The sequence below is a fragment of the Babylonia areolata genome, chromosome 4, assembly GCF_041734735.1.
Source record: "Babylonia areolata isolate BAREFJ2019XMU chromosome 4, ASM4173473v1, whole genome shotgun sequence".
Lineage (NCBI taxonomy): Eukaryota > Metazoa > Mollusca > Gastropoda > Neogastropoda > Buccinidae > Babylonia > Babylonia areolata.
Genome location: NC_134879.1, coordinates 28,535,702 through 28,540,701, shown reverse-complemented (window position 1 = coordinate 28,540,701; position 5,000 = coordinate 28,535,702). Strand labels below are relative to the sequence as shown.

Genomic DNA, 5,000 nt, shown 5'->3' with positions numbered 1-5,000 from the left:
TATGTTGTTGTTGTTGCTGCTGTTGTTGTTTGTTTTTTTTTAAATGAATGTTAATTCCTGCCATGTCAGGTGAACCACTGTACAACAATAGTTGAAAAACGTCCTGTCTGGAAGCAGTATCGGCATGGTCTTCTTTCTTCGCGTGCCTTTAATGAATGAAATTTTCACCCTGGGCATGCCCAGTCAAAGAAAAAGGAAAAAAAAAAAAATTACGACTGCTGAGGACATAGCTGGATGCAAATGCTGGCTGGATAGAAGCAAGGCACGGTTCACTGACTTGTTCCTTGAGTGTGTGTTTAAGCAGCGTGTGTGTGTGTGTGTGTGTGTGTGTGTGAGGGCCGATGATCACAAGGAATCAGAATAGCCAGGTGGGTGGTCCACGCATCGTCTGTAATTGGATCACGAAAGCTATGGAATGAGCAGAGGTGTGGATGTGCATTGTATGTTATGTACACGACATCACATATAATATGTACAGAAATATTTTTCGGTGTGTGCCGTGCAGGAGGGGTGGGGGTGAGGGATATGTGTGTGTGTGTGTGTGTGTGTGTGTGTGTGTGTTTGTGTGTGTGTGTGTGTGTGTGTGTGTGTGTGTGACGTCCGTCCGTGCGTCTAAAGTAGAGAGAGAGAGATGGAGACTCGGACTCAAATCATTTAATATACTTTGGCCACATGTGCATACATGCTGGAATGATAGGAGGCGTGAGGGGCTTGGGTCGACCATAACCTGATATGTTATGACAGACAGGCAGACAGAGAGAGAGAGAGACAGGGGTGGGGGGGGGGGGGTGTCGGAGGCGGGGAGTGGGAGGTTTTAACTAATACTCGGTTTCCAAGGAAAGCTGTTGTCTATGAGGGGCGAGCGTGCTGCACTGCACGTGCACGTGCAGCCGTCAGTGACTTGGCCTACACGTGACATGGACCGCTGTGTTTGTCACGTCTAGCAGGCCTCGGGGGTCACTCAACACACCTCAAAAGACTTTCCATTCCTGTCTCTTACTGTGGATTAATCCCCGCCTGTACGACAGACTTGCGGTTGTCTGAGGCCATAGCTGTCCCCCTCTCTCTCTCTCTCTCTCTCTCTCTCTCTCTACGTGTCGTCGAAAGTTGTTTTTCCCGCGTCCGTCCGTCGGCGTGCGTATATTAGTCTACTTGATTTGTGTTACACTTACAGTGTGAATTTAACTGGATGACGTGGAGTTTTGTCGGTCGTGTGCGTGTGTGTGTGTGTGTGTGTGTTGGTGGTGGTATTATGGAATGGTTTATTTATGGGTTGTTGTTGTTGTTGTTGTTGTGCGTTTTGTGGTTGAAAGACGATGAGTGGGACGATGTTGTCAGCTTGCTCATTTGAACCTGAACACTTATTGACAGATGGGAGGGTACGCTGCTAAAAAAAAAAAAAAAAAAAAAAAAAAAAAAAGCAAGCAAGCAAGCACAGCTGAGTCAAAGGAGCCAACACATACGGAAACAAAAGGAACGGGTTCTTTAGCTGTGACGGAGTATGTGTTGGTCATGGAAAAAAAAATAAAAAAATTAGCGTGGGGAGGGATGGATGGGCAGCAACAGCGGGGAAAGGGGTGGGGGTGCCCAGGTCAGGTGTCAGACCGGAAAATCCCTCACCTCCGTATTGACATGAATGTAAAACAAACAAACAAACAAAAACCAACCTTAGGATTTGGCAACTGGCCAAGTAAAACAGGAACGGCGCATGCTTGTTGCGAAAGCGGATGTCAAGTGCACGTGTATGTAGCCTATGTATGTAGTACGCGACATGCAGCCCCAAACGCCGAGGCCCAAAGAGCCGACTCCACAGTATTAAGTTGGAGACCGACAGCTTTGTCTGTGTCTCGTGTGTGTGTGTGTGTGTGGTGGGAAGGAAGTGGTCGCTGGCAGTCAGCCAAACCATGCAATTAGCAGGGCCTGTAATAAGCACCAGGCGGGATTACACAGTCTGCAACTGCTGGCAGCGTCTTCACAATCACAGGGTACCAAGGACATACATACGTCCGCCAGAGGAAGAGGACAGCATAGTAGGAAAGACCGAATTACCACTTTGGCAGGTGCAGGAGGCGCGGCCCGTTTTTAGGAACAGCGGTTATGTCTGCTGTGGAGACACGCGGCCCCCTCTTGTATCAAGTTCAGGGTTTCGTCATCGTCAGTGTCATTGTCGTCAACAGCATCGTGAACAGTGGGGTTTTGAAATGCGCACGACCATGTTCAGGATGGGAAAGATTCTTCTGTCACACACACACACACACACACACACACACACACACACACACACACATATATATATATACACATATATAAGTGGGGTCAGAATAGTAGAATTATATATCACACCACACAGGGACTTAGTGCAGGAAATATGAATAGTGGGGTATGATTTTAGAAACTATGAATTAGATAACTAAAACTAGAGGGCACTCCATTGAATGCACATCACCGCTAACGCTGGAAAAGTTATTCAATTTGCAAAGGTAAAAAAAAGAAGTGAGATGATTTTTCAGCCATCTGGATCCAGAATAAGATGACCTACCAAAACCTTTAAAAAAAAATATCTTAAACCCAATGACCCGTCATGCAAAACAAAGTCGTCAATGAAATCCACCAGTTATTTGGTATCAAGATATCACACGAACTGAACAGTACCCGTTCTTTTCCTGTCTGTCATTACGTATCAGGTTATGGTCGACCCAAGCCCCTCAAGCCCCCTATCAACAACTCCAAAAATAGATAGATTCATAGACTAATCAAGCCATGCGCTCCCATCACTCGTTGCGACGATAATCTGCAAAGGTTCCTGCAACGTATCGTTGCAGATTCCAGATTGCCTTATCTCCCCCAGGGTGAAGAATCCTTTGTCAGTTCGGATTCCGATCCGAATCACTGTCTATCGACTGGACCAGGACCAAGAGCAGACAAATCCACAATCGTTTCAGGGCAACCCAACCAATCTCCTGTTCTTTTATAGTTGTCATGCAAACCGGAACGAAACCGTTATATACCTACCTCACGAAGGCAACGACCACAAGAGGTGGAGCGGGTGGGAGGGTGGGGTGGTTTATATGTTTGAAGCGAGATTTGGCACTTGAACGTAGCTCGAGCTGTGCAAACGCTTGCCCGCGCATGCTATATATAGATCTATGCAAAAAGGGCAGAGAACAACGAGTGAAAAAGCTCGTCAGTCATGTTGTGTGTATATTTTTGTGTCGTTTTAATTCAAGATTAGAGAGAAATAAATGTTTAAAGTGTATTCCGTGCTCACTCCGAAACCAGCACGGGAAGGTAAGTTTCGTTGTCGGTTGTTTAATTAAAAGTCCCATGCATGCAACCACGAAGAGACAGAGGGTTCCATGGAGGTTCCATGCAATTCTCACACCGCCAGTTTGTTGAAACATCTCATGTAACACACACACACACACACACACACGGAAGGAGAAGACGTAGACAGCGTTCACAGCGCCACGTCACCCGTTGCTCCATAAAACGCTTGAGTGCTGCCTGGCCTGGTGCCCACCTGGGCGTCACCATCCATGCATGGCGTCCCTAAAAACCTGTCTGGTCTGGTCTTTGTGTGTGAGTGTGTGTCTGTGTCTGTGTGTGTGTGTGTGTGTGTGTGTGTGTGTGTTTGAGAGAGAGATGGAACGTGTAAGCAAGTATAGTATACTTTTTTCTGCTTTCGTTACACTCGCATTTTCTTCGGCATTATTCAGCAAACAAATAACAGCTGACCAATCGACAATACATTGCACTCTTAATTTGTTTGCATTTGTTTAAAGTAGCTGATTCCGCTAGCAGTCGGGATTTATCGACCGACATTTCATGAAATTTCTCCAGTAATTTAGCAGCTTGGAAAAATGATAAAAGTTCCAACAATTAAAAGATCGAACACAACGCGATCGCAATGTAGCCCTGGACCTCCTCCACCTCCTGCTCTTTCTCATAGCGCACGCGCGCGCACACACACGCACACACACACACACGCACACACACACACACACACACACACACACACACACACACACACACACACATTCATAGCTGTAGGTGTGGGTGACTTTACCACCATGCCGTGATCGTCCAAAAACTGGCAAGGCAGGTTTCTCCTTCCGTTCTTTTTCTTTTGTGAATGGACGGCCACTTTCTGTTATAGTTCTTCCCTGGCCCCCTTTCATTGGTGTTTCTGTTTCTTCACACTGGGTCCACACCGCCACCCCTCCCTCCCTGTTTACACACAGCTTTACCCCCAACCCGACGTCCATGTGTTTGACAAGGGGGTTCGATTCGATTAAAAATAACACGGAGTGGGTTCGCGATACTGATGAATTAAGCGCGTTGGGTTACGCTGCTGGTCAGGCATTTTGTTTGGCAGATGTGGTGTAGCGTATATATGGATTTGTCCGAACGCAGTGACGCCACCTTGAGCTACTGATACTGATAAATTATGCGGGCTTGGTAGCTGAGAAAAGGGGTGGAAGAGGGTGGAGAGAGGTTGTGGTATCTCTCTCTCTCTCTCTCTCTCTCTCTCTCTCTCTCTCTCTATATATATATATATATATATATATATATATATGTGTGTGTGTGTGTGTGTGAGTGGGGGGGGGGGGGGGATATGTGTGGTGTGAGTGTGTGTGGGAGGGGGGAGGCAGGAAGGGGTGGGGGGAACGGAGTGTTTGTGTGAGGGGAGGGGAGGGGAACAGAAAATGTGAAGACATGATGCGGTTGTGATGATCGACGGGGGTTGTCTTTTCATTTTCTCACATAGATCTATGTCTGTACTCGTCTGTCTCTGTCTGTCTTGTACCTGTCTGTCTCTGTCTGTCTTGTACCTGTCTGTCTCTGTCTGTCTGTACCTGTCTGTCTCTGTCTGTCTGTACCTGTCTGTCTCTGTCTGTCTTGTACCCGTCTGTCTCTGTCTTGTACCTGTCTGTCTCTGTCTGTCTTGTACCTGTCTGTCTCTGTCTTGTACCTGTCTGTCTCTGTCTGTCTTGTACCTG

At 47.0% G+C, this 5,000-nt stretch overlaps 1 protein-coding gene across 1 annotated transcript in view; it reads left to right on the top strand.

Moving 5' to 3' along the window:
- LOC143281031 (cell division control protein 42 homolog) overlaps positions 1 to 5,000 on the top strand; it is a 22,242-nt gene that overhangs the window by 8,029 nt on the left and 9,213 nt on the right. The gene's annotated exons all lie outside the window — the stretch shown is intronic.